We start from the raw sequence: 15694 nt of genomic DNA, 5'->3' as shown, positions 1-15694 counted from the left end.
GAAAAAATTTACAGATTTGTATAGAAAAAGGGTACATTTTATTAATGAAAAACTTACAGATAAGGGATTTTAAAAATAGGCCTTGAACGCACATGGTATAGTGGGTTTATACATAGTGACCCCCTCGAGATAGAAGGATGAGGCGAGGAAGAAAGAGAAGAGCAAACCTTGCATGGTTGAAGAATATTCACCGCCAAAGGAGATGCTGGGATTGGTCTCTGATGATTTACCCAATCAAGACTAAGCGTTTTGATTTTTTGATGGTTTTGAGGCTTGGCTACAATGCCAAACACTAAGCTTTGATGCTTGGAAGAGTCTCTGTGATTGAGCTACGATGCTCAGGAGTGTGTTGTGTGGACTATGATGTCCTTTGTTTCATGAATCTATGAGGCTTTGATTTTGTTTAAATGATTAGTTGTAATAGGGACAAGCACTACAAGACGCGGACTACTTTTTGACACCAATACCGACGTTAAATATGAAGAAAAAAATTTAACAAGTGAAAAGTGTCGGTGTGGACATCACAAAGAAACTGTCGGTGCGGGAGTCGGTGTCATCGTCGGTAATATATGCCTGATAGTGTCGATGTAGGCATTGGTATATTGTAGTGTCAGTAGTACAGGCACTAGTATATACCGACGCTTTTACATAAGCTTAACAAAAAAATTGTGGGGCAGGATGGGGCTTGTTTTGGGGCTTGTTTCAGTCCCATCCTATCCCACATATATATTTTTTCCATTAAAATCACGATTAAATGTTACAAATGTGAAGGTGTACATCACAAGTTTGCAAAGAAGGTCTACAAAGTAATGGCAAATGTTACGAAGCAATGTGCTACAAAATGGCAAATCCGCCCGCTAATGCGCTACAAAATGGCAAAAGCTGAACTCCAAAATGGCTAATCCACTAAGGTAATCTACTACAAAAGGGTAGAAGTGCCAAAATACTGAATGACTAAATTTCCTATCCTACTATTGCTCCTCCTCGTCTTCCTTGCCTTCCTTGTCCTCCTTGCCCTCCTCGCCCTTTGTCTCTCTACATGTTCCCGATCCCTCGCCCTCGTCTTCTGCTAGCCTAACCGCTTCTTCTTCAGATCCAATCTCTCCGTCCGGATCTTTGGATGGGTCGAACGTGCCTCCCTAACAATGAAACAAGTTAGAAAAACTAAGAGCGTCGATTGTAAGACAATGGTGATAGTCAAACGATAACAAAGAGGAATAGGGTATAGTCACATGATGTGCCACCACCCTTTCCCAATCGATGTGTACTCCTTCTTTCTCCTTCTCCTTAAACCATTTGTTGGCTCCAATTTTGAATGCCCTTCTCTACTCCTCGTTATCTAGACGCCTTCCAATCAAAGATTCCTGTGGATCCAACTTCAGTTAGTTAGATATGAATGACAAGACATTTGAATGATTGAACATATAATTAGAAATTCAGTGGAAGATAAATATACACTTACCACCAATGCCTTGTTGCCGAGTCTGCCACACCATGGCTCCCGAGGTGCGAAGGACCTTATACAACCTCCACATAATTTTTTCTGCTACATGTGATAGCAGAGTATTGATGTCCCGAATGACAACAACATGGGGAACCAAGTCGGGGTTTATAGAAGATTGTCACGGGAGAAGGGCGTTCCATTTTTTATCTGTTTGAAAAAAACAACCAAATACAGGCATATAAAAACACATAACAAATCATATCAGGGCACTCATTCAAGATCTATAAAAGAATTCAAGGTACAAACAAGCTACATTCACATTCACTTCTATTTTAAAAATTATATAGATTGCACAAGCCAATAAATTTTGAAAATATAATTCTAGGAAACTTTATTGCATCCACTCTCCTTTATTCCACAATTTGCGCCAATCACATCCCTTATCAGCCTATCCTCTTTATCCTCCTCAACTTTTGTACGTTTGATTCTTTGCTTTTCCCTTCTCCACTTCATCATCCCTCAATCTATAAAGTCTCCCCTCCTCTCTTCTTTGTCTCAAACTACTCCCCTATTATATCTCTCGTCGTTCCCTTTTGGTCTATTGCTCGTTCCCTTCTTGTCGCTCTCTTGTCGTTCCCCTCCTTCTACTCCTTCCACTATGTTTCTCCTCATCGCTTTCTCGTCATTCTCTCATCATTTCCTTCTCGTCGCTCTCTCTCTACTACTTCCAATGGCCCCTAGTGAAGAATCTCTGATAACGTGCTTGGAGGAGCTGTACCGTTAATATTACGATACAAAGGATGAGGAGGTAGATGTACCATCGCTCCCTAGGGCACCTCTGTGTCCCTCCACACATGCCACGAGTGAGGATTATTCCGACCAAGACAAGACCAATCGTAAAATCCTGGAGGATTCTATTGATTTTATGCTAAGCTACATCTAACAAAGGAGAGTGTAGCACTTCATTGAAGACCAAACAATAATAAGACCAAAGTATTATAGAGTACTCTGATTTGGAGAATGTAATTACAATTTCTAGTATATGAGAGCTCTCTCTTGGATATTTGTTGTAACCCCTCTTGGATATTTGTTATGCTCTATGATGAGATTAGGTTGTATCCCTCTCTTTCTTATTTGTTATGGTGTATATTTTTTAAAAGAGAGAAAAGATTTGGGACAAAGAGAGGAGAAGAGAGGGGAAGAGAGGAAAAGAGAGGGAAAGAGAGGAAAAGAGAGGAAAAGAGAGGGAAAGAGAGGAAAAGAGAGGAAAAGAGAGGAAAAGAGGGAGGAAAAAGAGAGGAGAAAATAGATAAAAGAGAGGAGAAAACAGGGGAAATAAGAGAGAAAGAGAGGAAACAAGATAGAAAAGAGAGGAAATAAGAGAGAAAGAGAGAAGGGAGAAAGAGGATGTGAAAATAAGAGAAAGGGAAAAGGAGAGGAGTGAAGGAAAAGAGAGGATGGAAGATGAAAAGAGAGGGAAGAAAGAGGGAAAAGAGAGGGGAAAAGAGGGAGGAAAAAAGAGAGGAGAAAAGAGAGGGGAAAAGAGAAGAGAAGAAATAAGAGATGAAATAAGAGAAGAGAGGAAATAAGAGGAGAGAGGAGAAGAGAAGAAATAAGAGAAGACAGGGAAAGAGAGGGAAAGAGAGGAAAAGAGAGGGGAGGAAGAGGGAGGGAAAGAGGGGAAAAGAGGGAGGAAAAAGAGAGGAGAAAAGAGAGAAAGCAGAGGGGAAATAAGAGAGAGAGAGGAAAGAAGAGAAGGGGAAAATAAGAGAGGAAATAAGAGAAGAGAGGGGAAGAGAGGAAAAGAGAGAGGAGGAAGAGAGAAAATAGTGGGAAAAACAGGGAAGAAAAAGAGAGGAGAAAAGAGAGAAAGATGAAAAAAAGAGGAGAAAAGAGAGGGGAGAGAGGGAAAAGAGAGGGGAAAACACGGAGGGAAAATAGAGGAAATAATAGAAGAGAGGGAGGAAGAAAATTGATGCAGAAAAGAGAGGGGAGAAAGAGGGTAAAGAGAGGGGAAAAGAGAGGAAATAAGAGGACAGGGGAAATAAGAGGAGAGGGGAGAAAAGAGGAAATAAGAGAATAGAGGGAAAAAGAGTGACAGACAAGGGAGGAAGAGGGAGGCAAAGAGGGGAAAAGAGGGAGGAAAAAGAGAGGAGAAAAGAGAGAAAAGAGAGGAGAAAAGAGGGGAAATAAGAGAGAAAGAGAGGAAATAAGATAGAAAAGAGAGGGAAGAGGGAGGCAAAGAGGGGAAAAGAGGGAGGAAAAAGAGAGGAGAAAAGAGAGAAAAGAGAGGAGAAAAGAGGGGAAATAAGAGAGAAAGAGAGGAAATAAGATAGAAAAGAGAGGAAATAAGAGAGAAAGAGAGAGGGGAGAAAGAGGATGTGAGAATAAGAGAAAGGGAAAAGGAGAGGAGTGTAGGAAAAGAGAGGATGGAAGAGGAAAAGAGAAGAGAGGAAATAAGAGATGAAATAAGAGAAGAGAGGAAATAAGAGGAGAGAGGAGAAGAGAGGAAACAAGAGAAGAGAGGAAAAGAGAGGGGAGGAAGAGGGAGGAAAGAGGGGAAAAGAGTGGGGGGAAAGAGAGGAGAAAAGAAAGAAAGGAGAGAAAAAATAAGATAGAAAGAGAGGAAATAAGAGAAGGGGGGAAATAAGAGAAGAGAGGAAATAAGATAAGAGAGGGAAAGAGAGGAAAAGAGAGGGGAGGAAGAGGAAAAAGAGAGGCAAAAAGAGGGAGGAAAAAGAGAGAGGTAAAAAGGAGGAGAAAAGAGGGGAGAAAAAGGCAAAAGAGAGGGGAAAAGAGGGAGGGAAAAGAGAGGAAATAAGAGAAGAGAGGGAGGAAACATTTTTATGGAGAAAAGAGAGGGGAGAAAGAGGGAAAAAAGCGGAAAAGAGGGAGGGGAAAGAGAGGGGGAAAGAGGGAGGGACAAGAGAGGAAATAAGAGAAGAGAGGAGAATAGCAGGGAAAAGAGAGGAAATAAGAGAAGGGAGGGAAAGAGAGGGAAAGAGAGGGGAGGAAGAGGGAGGGAAAGAGGGGAAAACAAGGAAGAAAAAGAGAGGAGAAAAGAGAGAAAAGAGGGAAAATAAGAGAGAAAGAGAGGAAATAAGATAGATAAGAGAGGAAATAAGAGAGAAAGAGTGAGGGGAGAAAGAGAAAGGAAAAAGCAGTGGAGTGAAGAAAAAGGGAGGATGGAAGAGGAAAAGAGAGGGGGGAAAATTAAGAGAGAAAGAGAGAGGGGAGAAAGAGGATGTGAAAATAAGAGAAAGAGATAAGATAGAAAAGAGAGGAAATAAGAGAGAAAGAGAAAGGGAAAAGGAGAGGAGTGAAGGAAAAGAGAGGATGGAAGAGGAAAAGAGAGGGGAGAAAAAGGGAATTGAGAGGGGAAAAGAGGGAGGAAAAAAAGAGAGAACATCAAGAATGAAAATACTAAATCATCTAAAATCAACTTCATAGATGTCACGTATTGTCCCACAATAGTCTAACTGCAAGGAGAGAAGATTGGTATCAGAAGCACTTGCTCGGCTATCTTGTACAAAGTTAGCCATGACTCCACAATCCTATGTGACTCTCCTTGAATGGATGCGTTCCACCCAAAAATGCCATCCATGTGACCACAATGCATTGTACTTTTTGTACTACAAAAGAACATGATTAAAACAATGAGGATGCATTTTGTAGCGATTGTGATCATAAATACCCAAATTCAATAGAAAGATTAAAAACTTACATGTGGCATATGGGACATGTGTCTGGGGAGAACAGCAAGGTCCTGTGGATATGGCACCCTCTGCCTGTGTATAACTTTAAATCTTGCCCTCTCATTTATTCTTTTTGCTTTGGCCTCTTCATACCTCTCCACCCATCTTTGCATCTCAGGACTATTAAGGACACAAAACTTATTGAATTTCTCTCTTTGCTCTTTGCTCATTTTTCTTTCAATTCCTTTACCTTGGGGAACCTCTATAATGACACGATCACATTGTCCCTGATGTTCCAAGCATGTGGCATATCGGGATCCATGGATGCAAGAAACTCTGTGACGTATACTAATGACTCTTGTACAACCCATCGCATGCTTGCTTCGGGTCTAGCTCTTTGCCTTACAAATCCCTTCAAGGAAAAACATCCAATGACTATGAACGATTTCTGCAATGGTGACCTCATCAACTACATGTACAAGCAAGTGCACCTAAGTCGTCATAATGCTTGAGGGAAAGTGCTTCTCAAGCAAACACATAGCTTCAATGGAGTCCACCTTAGCCCTCTTGATGCTCGATACAGAGATCTCTTTTTGTGAGATCCACCTATTCCACATGTACTTGTAAGATTCAATATTTTATACCTATCATTTAAAATTGTATGAAATATAATGAAGGTGATATGATAGTAAGCATACCTGACATTGCGACTAATCTTGTAGATAATGGTTCTAAAATCTTCTGATATGCATCCTCTCACTATAATTGGGAGGATAAACTACCCAAGCAGCACAAGAGTTATAACAATGTGTCACAATCATATAAGTTACACGCAAGCATCACAATCTTAGTTCTACTCTTTTTTCAAGCCAGCATGTCGAATACTTGTAAGACCTTGTGCCAATCATGGGACTTGATGCCACTAAGCTTATTGTCCTCTCTAAATGCTCCCCTTAGGCAATGCATGTGTCCCGTGCATGTCTGAAAAGATGTAATATCTGCCTTGACCGTTGCCTCCTATACCTTGGAAAGGATCCATGGTGCCTTTGCAAGAACAATTCTAGGAGGATGCTCTTGGGTTCTTGAACCACCCTCTTGAGTTGTAGAACCACGCTCTTGAGTTCTACGCACATGCTCTTGGGGCCACAAGTGAGGCATTGTACCCATCTCGTGCAAGTCTTCTCGCACTCCCCTTGTGTCTTTGTCACCAACCAAGTGTGCCGAAATAGAAGCCCCCACATTCTTGAAGATGTGCATGGGATCCAAGAGGTGATTGATTTGTAACTCGCCCCAATATGGAAGCTCGTGAAAGATAGACAGCCCGTCCATACCAAGAGGAGGCTCCTCACTATTAGGCTTTAGCTGTCCAATCGCGAGTCCAGTCACTTGCCTTCCTAAAACCGGTGGTAGATCAAGTTGACCTTCACGTGCAGGATGATCAAGTGGAAGATATTGAGCATGACCTTCATAAACCATCTTCCTCATATGTTTGGAGTGTCGTACTTTCAAACTAGGGCCACAAATAGGACAAGCATGGTACCCTTGTGTTTTAAGTCCTACATATATGCATGGACACATAGGTCATTGGACATGCATAGATCACACCAAAATAGAATCATAAAGGTATCAATAGGCATGCAAAAGCACGTACATGTGCATCCCCCAAATCTTGGATAGTCATGTATGGTCCACATCAAAATTCCCCTCATGCACATGTCTGCAGCCCTGCCTCAAGGATCTAGAAATATCAAAGACACGTATGCCCCTCCATAGGGTCTGCAACTCCTTGATTGAGGGGTACCATGTACACGTCCATATTTTTTGCCTTGTACTTCCCCGACAAGCATGAGATGTCCCTTCTTGTTAGCCATGGTGGGATATTGTAGTTCACCAAGACTATGGGCCTTGTCGACCAAGATGTGGAGCATAACCTAAAAGGGTTCATGCCATCCATTGTGAGCCTAAGATTTGTGTGGCTCTCTCGCAAATGTTGTCTATGTGCTTCCAAGCAGCACAATCTACTAGGATCCTCAAAGTGTCATCAATGGACCAGTGTGTAGCATGCCACATCATCAATTGTGCAATGGACTTGCATCTAAACATGTGTTGTATTATGGGGATGATAGAAAATTTTCTCATAACCTTCACTCTCCCTTCACTGGTATTGTCTCCCCCAGCAAGTCCTATCTATAGCAATGTGCTCCACACTCTGGGCAATTAACTTATTGCCATACTTGTGACAAAACAAAATACAATTATTAGGGCAAGCATGGATGGTATCATTATCCATTCCAACCATCGTTAACATCTTCTTTGCTTCGTCTCTGGAATTGGGCATGGTATTTGGGAAAGGCAACATCTTCTAGAGAAACCTATTACAATTTGCATATCCAAGAAACCTTGTGAATGAGATACTAATGAATTAAAACTATTAGGAATGAGATACCAAGATCAAGGCTCCAAACCTCATCAAGGCTGAGACGCTTGTGTCTTACCATCCATACTTTGCTTGCAAATTGAAGATCAAGAGGCAAGCTCATAGTTTTGACATCCTTGCACCATCATACAATAGTGTTGATGCCAAATCTCACATCATGGTCTCATGCTCAAAAATCTCACCCCCATCTCCCGTGGTGCCTCCAAAAAAAGAATCCATCATGTCTACCATACCCTCATCCTTCCTTTCTCTAAAGTTTCTCTCCTCCTTTCCTTTCCTTTTCTTTCTCTAAAGGAAGAAACAATACATGAAAAACAATCATGAAAGAGAAGAGTATGAAAGCTCTATCTATTGCTTTTGTGCTTTCTCCTTGTTTGTAGGCTTCTCTTTGTCTCCTCAATCCGTACCCTTTGGAATGTTGCTACTCCAAACTCCTGCTTTCACAAATTAGTTTTCTTAAACTGGTACATATTTCCTCTCTTTTATAGAGCAATAAACACGAAACACCGCCTCTTCCAAGCGGGATCATCCAGTGCCAAGACACGTGCTTTCTAGGTAAGAACGTGCTTTCCAGGTTAGAACATTCTTCCTCTCTTTTTTTGTTTTTCTTTTTGTGAATTCATTGGCCTACAGCTAGTGCCTTAAGCACTAGCTGTAGTGATGGGCATAAGAACTCTCCTCTCTTCTCCCTCTTTTTTCTATCTCTTTTTCTCTCTTTCTCTCCTCTTTTCTCTTGCTCCCCCCTCTTTCTTTCCTTTTCTTGGTTTAGAACTATCTACAATGGTCCCAATGCTATAGTCAGGAGAGATAGCTGTGGTTTCTTTGCCATTAACTCCACCAGACCCTAGACCAATGAAATAGATAATTTTGTTCTTCCAGAGCATTGTGAAATAGGTACACACTAATGAATTCATTAAAAGCTAATATCTTCATTTTCAAACAAATGTTGGTAGATGTTTATTTTTTTAATATATAATTGAGCATAAATGAATATAATTACTAGCACCTTATTTGTATCTTCAACGTAGGTCATCTTTCATCCGAATCATTTGGATCCAAGATTGTGGTACGTGGTCCAAGTTGCTCCTCGAAGTGAACATATTTTTGAAGATAGGAATGTGGATACGGAGATGCCAGTAGAAGATCCAAATAATGATGCCGATGGATCTAGGGAAGAGGATGAAGATGACGATTGGGCCATGAAGAAGGTGGCAATAATGACACTGTAATGGAGGAAGGTGGAGATCACAACTTTGGGGAAGAAGAGGGAGAACTAGAGGCCGATGAACTAGAGGATCAAGTCTTAGATAGACATACAATAGGGGATGATGATGTAGGCGATCAATTGTATGTAAACCTTGAGATAGACATATTTGGCATGCAAGACTTGGCTCAAGATGAAGTTGTCGATGTAAATGCTATTGATTCATAGTTTTGACATCAACGAGACTTCTTATGTGTAATTTGGCCCTTACATTTTTATAGTGGCATTTTGTACGTTGATTTGTATGTTAAGTTTACTATCAATATATGAGTGTTTTGATCTCAATTTTGGTGTACATACTCTTATATTTTTTATCTTTCAAATACCAAACTTATGGTCCAAAATTATTTTGGGACCCTTGGAAATGACGTTCTGTAAAAAAGCCAATATAGAAAATTTTACCCATAAGTCGGTGAAAGCGTCAGTAAAAGTGTCAGTGCAAGGGTTAGTAGCAGTCGGTATGGTAGTTGATATATATGTCGATATAGGGGTTGGTATATACCAACCCCTATACTGACATATATACCGACTACCATACCGATTGCTATTTTAACGTCTACAACAACACCTTCCCCGCTCGCCAATCGTACCGAGATAATCTTAGTGCTCGTGCCCGTGAAGTGTCCATAGATAGCATCAAATGGAGGCCGTGTCTTGTAGTGAAGTCTAGTAGGAACGAGCCATTTTTTGTTGAGGTTTATTGTTGACTCCCCATTCGGATCAAGGGCTCAAAGGGTGTTGAAGAGGTGATCCGCCTAGGAATGGTACTATGGTAGCAAGACTAAGATGAGATAGTTGCTCAATGATTGGTTGGTGCTTGTTGGTCGACACTTGGTCATTGGACCATGCAAGAGATCATGTATAATTGGAGGGCTTAGCATGTCATAGACACTTGGTAGTTCTAGAGAAAGCACTAGATGTTGAATGGAGGTGGCGATGACGAGATCGAATGGTGGTGTTCCTTCGTGACTTCCAAGGTCTTCGTGTAAACTAGTTATGGTCCTTTTATCGAGGCCACGAACTAGTATGCCATGCACTACAGTTAGCAAAAGAGTCAATCAGCTACATAGGGTCATTAGTGAGTCTTCTCGTATGTTGTGAACTGCCAACAAACTCAATACAGGTGAGACGTGGTCATCAGTCTCAAGTCTCTTGTTAATGAATAGTAGTTTTTGGCTTGATATCTCGGATATATTCTTCATCTACATACTTTACTATTTTGCAAAGCTCATGATTGTTCATTGTATGTGAATTATCTTTGTATATGTGAAGAGTGGATCTCTGTAGATGTTCATTTGCTGATTCCAACATCTCTCTCTCTCTCTCTCTCTCTCTCTCTCTCTCTCTTCATCCAATTCATCTTTTTTTTCCCTATTTTGGATGTTGGGCAGGCCTTATGAATAATTTTCATCATTCATCTTGTTTAAAATGCATTTGGATTTTTTGTTTGCCTAGGTCTAATTGGAGCTTCTACTTTGAGAAGCTAAAAATGTGGATTTTGAGAATTCTCATTTGATTTTTATGATTGGGCCAAGTTGCAAATAGCATGATTGGGCGAAGTTGCAATTTTTATTTACACCCATTGAATTTCTCTCTCCCTCTCTCTCTCTCTCTCTCTCTCTCTCTCTCTCTCTCTCTCTCTCTCTCTCTCTCTTCGTCTAATCTCCTTGGCCAACAAGCTACCCACAACATGATCAAACTTCAATACTCCGTCAAGTGCAGAGTTATTGATAGTTGTGCGGAAGGTAGCTCATGAGAATGGCAATGAACATGAGGAATATCGCCTTAGTCTCCACATCAAGATTCAGCTTCTGAGTCTGAAGCTAGCTGAAAATAATATTGAATTCATTTAAGTGAGAAGCAATGGAGACCCCTTCCTTCACTTGTAGCTCAAATAACCTCTTCCAGACATAGTTGCAGGCTTAGTTGCAATCCCTTCCAAGGGTTTACTCTTCTTCTTTTAAATGAGCACATCCCTTATCTATTCTTTCTGTAGAGAAACATTTGTCCCAGCAAACTTTTTAATGCTTAAAAGGTCATTTTTTGACATGTAAGAGGATGCCATGATGCAAATAAAGCGAAATCCCAAATACTAGTTCCTACAAGAAAGAATCACACCAAATACCAAGTGCACCCAAATATGAATGCCACAACGAAAGGTAATATCACCAAACCTCAAAGCTCAAAGCATCAAAATGCATCTGACTCATGTGCATATACCATGCATCCAATGAGTAGATCTGGCCCAAAAGAAAATGCCAACCTGCAATGACAAAACAATGGCAAACCCAATGCCAATAAGAGCCAAATGATGCACGCATAAACACCATCCATGGTCATTAGCATCAATAATGTCTCATCCAAGAGAGCATAGCATTATCAATGCATCAATTGCAATGTGTCAAAGCATCTATGTGCTAAACATCCATCAATAAAGCATCCCACAAGGAAATATGGACCTATCAGCACATCTAACAAGGATTACAATGCATCCAAATGGCCTGTAAACATCCACTATAACTCAATGCACACCACGAATGAGCGCATATGGCTTAAATTGCAACAAGAGTGATCTACATAGAGTACGCCCGAAATCACAGCCTCAAGGCAATGGCCGAGCCTCAAGGCAATGGCCGATACTGAAAATCAAATGTGAGATGCCTCAAAAAACATGAATGTTGCTGCATCTGGACTCAGTGATGCAATATGCACATTTCTCCTTTTTGTCCCAACTCAAAAATCTTATCCAGTGAGGGAGTAAAAGCTAGTCCACGCTTGCAGTTGTCTTGAAATTGAGCCTTTGAATCATTTTCTAACACAGAGAAAAAGGAGGCAATTCGATGTCTCATAGAGACAGAACTTCTTCGAATCTCCACGGAATCATGCAAGAGTTGACAGGTAGGGGTTTTGGAGACTTCGGAATGCAATGGAACAGACGGTTTTGGAAACCGTGGTCCCAATCACCGAGTCCAACATATGGATAGAAAAACGTTTTTGCAAATCGATATGTTTGTAAACTCTACCAAAGTGTGAATGATGAGCAAGATAGAAGTTTTAGGACACCTGAGTCCACTAGAACTGACAGATCTACAAATGGTTGCTTCAAACTTGAGTTCCAACACATTGGCAAAAAAATTTGGAGAGATAGTGAGTCAAAAATCCAACAAAATGATCCCAAATTCAAGAATAAAGGGGTTTTCAAACTCTTAAAGTGCAATGGACACCAAAATCAAGCAATGGTTGCCTCTGCAGGTCATTTCGAACTCTCAGTCTCATCGAAAGGAATAAGGGAATCATCAAAAAACATCTTTTGGCTCCAAAACCACCTGCTATGCAAGCTTGCAAAAAACCACTCTTCTAAAATCCACTTGCGAGCTTCTACAAGGTTCCAATACCACCTCGGCAGCTCAAAAAAGCACCCACAAGCCTCCCACAGAGTTGCAATAGCAGTAGACTCTAGGCTCTAGGCACACACATGGGCTCAAACTGCCCACAAGCATTAGATAGACCACTCGGTCTTTGATACTAGTTGAGAGTGCTCTCAATAACAGAAGCGAAATAGAAGAGGGTGAGAGAGAGAGAGAGAGACAAAAGAGATCCACATACATTTTGGTGGGTGCAAGACACCCTAATATTCTATGTCATCCACATGTGTGTGTGTGTGTGTGTGTGTGTGTGTGTGTGTGTGTTTAAGCATTGTACGTAACCAGGGTTAAGCCAATGTGTCCTTTAACCCCCACAACAACAAAAAACAACTTGCCATAGTTTGGGTAGAGTTTTGATGAACTCAGTGGCTATTTGGAAGAGGGGGATAGCTTTGCAGTTGTCGCTGCCTCTAGGGAGAACGAGGTAGATGACACATACTTTGTGTTATAGTGCACAAAACCTAAGCACAAGGTTGAGGAAGAATTTAAGAATCATTGGGGAATAACTCATGAGAAATGGGATGTAGTAGTTGGAGCTTTTTGGTACAAAAAAATATCCAAGAGAGGCCAAAATTACATTCTGTTACATAAGAGTCCTCAAACTTTTGTGTACTCTCATCTAGTAAGAGTTATTGAGTTCCTGATGCAACTTATGCCACAACAAAAGAAGGGCAAGAGTGTCTTCAAAATGGATTTAGAAATGATGCATGAGCACATCATGGGGTGTCTTGGAGTAGTGGACAAGGATGACTAAGATAGTACTACGAAAATTTAGTCTCATTGCAAAGAAAACGGTATTCCACTTATCCTAGAAAATGGAAACTATATTTGAGGCTCCACTTCTTTTAGTAAATCTCAAACAACCACTGCCCCTGTTTTTGTAATTGTTTTTGTAAATCATAAATCCCACGCTTGTTTTTAGAATATCCAAACAACCATCACACTTGTTTTAGTAAATCTCAAATAACCACTGCACTTGTTTTTGTAAATCCCAAATGATAGATCCTGCGCTTGTTTTTAGTATATCCCAAACAACCACCGCGCTTATTTTAATAAAATCCCATAACTGTAAATCCTAGTAAATCCCAATAAACCTCATGAGATTAGCTTACATCAGACTGTTATAACAATAATCCTTGAATATGCACTCAAGGATTAGCATTGAGCTAGAATCATACTATAACAACAATAGGAAATCTAGCTATTAGAATTTCAAATTTTCTAGTTCTAATGCCATTCAAAATGGTTAAAATTTTCAATATTGAATTATTATGATCTTGGCTCTGATGACCAAGAAATTATCCCATGGAAACTATCTAATTGCATGTCATGGAATTCCTTGGTTTCACAAGGAAAATAGCTCCCAAAACCAGTGCGGTGGTTGCATGGAAATACATGAAAAATACAATCAAACTGTTGGAAAATGCATTTGTTTATGGCATTCCCTTTAGGCTGGTTCTCTTTAACTATTATTAGATTTCAACAACTGGGCTTATGACCATAAATCCACAAATCCTAAACGAATGAATTGTATGCCATTCATCTTGTAATAATAGAATCAAACCACTACTCTGGTGGCAGTTAATATCCTAGTGTGCAATCAACCATCGCGTTGGTGACCACTTATCCTACACTAAGGTTGTGCTATCCTAAAACAAATCATATTGTTGCAAATTGCTAAAGCATTCCTCTTTAGGCTAGTTCTCTTTATTTATTATGTCAGATTTTAGCCACCACGTTGGTCACCATGAATCCTAAATGAATGAATTGTATGCCATTCATCTTATAATAATAGAACCAAACCACTGCATTGGTGGCAGTTAATAGCCTAGTGTGCAATCAACCATGGCGTTGGTGACCACTTATCCTTTACCACAGTTGTGCTATTCTAAAACGGATCGTATTGTTGCAAACTGTTATACTAAAACAGTCCCCTTTAGGCTATTTCTCTTTATCTATTGTCAGATTTCAGCCACCAAGTTAGTGACCATAAATCCTAAATGAATGAATTGTATGCCATTCATCTTATAATAATAGAAGCAAACCACCGGGCTGGTTGCATTTAATCCTAGTTTGCAACCAACTACCATGGTGGTGGTAGTTAATCCTAGTATGCAACCAACCTCGGAGCTGCAACCAACCAGTGCTATACTAACACGAATCACATTTCTGCAAAGTGCTATCCTAAAACACATACATTTCTTGAGTAAACTTTGGAGAATATTAATAATTCAATAGATTACATACATATTACATCTCAAAGACTCCTTTCTTTAGGGGACTAGTTCCACATTGCTTTCAGTAGGTCGACTTTTTGAGCTCGTTGATTACAGGCTCGACCCTCCTTGCTCCTTTCCTGAAGGGGGCTGGTTCATCCCTTTAGGGGGCTAGCCCTCCCTTGATGTTGCTTAATCTTTCCTTGCTTTGAGCTCCTTTGTTGCAAGCTCAACCCTTCTTGCTCCTTTCTTAAAGGGGTTTGGTTCATCCCTTTAGACGCTCCTTTTCTTCGTAGTCAAGCTAGGCTTCTTCAATTCAAGCTCCTTGTCTTTTGTAATTTTTGCTGAAATGGCAAATTGAGTTGCAGCATCTACTTTCCCACTTCTAATAGCTATAGCAATAGGCACATTTGATTTGTCCATGACTTGGGCAGTGGCACCTTACATAGTCTACATGCCAATATTACATCCACAAACACCGCAAAGTAGAAAACATACATAGGGTGGTAGCACGAAGGCCATCGGATCATGTAGTCATCTATGATGTGGGTCTTGCAAATAGAGCATTTTGGACCCTGCTATGTAACATGATAGGCACCCAATTTAACCATTAACAAGTGGCCATCAACACCACAGTCTCGGACTCAGTACATGAAGAATTTGTGTCTTGACTCCTTTCTCCCTCATGCTAAGGTTGCAAATGTTCTCCTTCATCTCCTCTACTCTTTGCTCACTCCATGCAATAGCTTCATGGTTTTGATTCCCTCAGTATCTCTTGAAGTTTCTTAAATTGATCAATAGCATCAAGATGGGCCGTTTCCGTTTCTAAGACTTCCACTCTAGTTTGGACCTCTCTCACGACGATGGACTACTTTTCAAAACTTTGAAAAGCCACTACAAGCTCGTGCACAACCTTATTGTAATCTTGTTGCAAGGTCTTGTGCCTATTTTTCCAAAATTGCAAAAGTGGTTCTAGATAACAAGTTCCACTATGGTTGCTGCTACAACTTGCTCCACCATGGCTGTTCTATGCATCCTTCCTAGCTTGGAGAGCTTCCTCATTGTTTTCTTTATCGTGGCTACTCTCTGCCCCATCCTTCATGGCCTTAAAGATCTCTTGCAGCTTTTGCATCACCGCTCTAGTTTGTGCAATGTCCCTTTTCAGTTCCTCAATCATCTTGTCTTTTTCAATGTTTAATGCATTCTGGATGTT

The sequence above is a fragment of the Dipteris shenzhenensis genome, chromosome 14 (assembly GCF_047967505.1).
Source record: "Dipteris shenzhenensis isolate YYH24624 ecotype China chromosome 14, Dip_SZ_1.0, whole genome shotgun sequence".
Classification (NCBI taxonomy): domain Eukaryota; kingdom Viridiplantae; phylum Streptophyta; class Polypodiopsida; order Gleicheniales; family Dipteridaceae; genus Dipteris; species Dipteris shenzhenensis.
The sequence above is the reverse complement of the archived record's forward strand: the minus strand, read 5'-3'. Positions refer to the sequence as shown.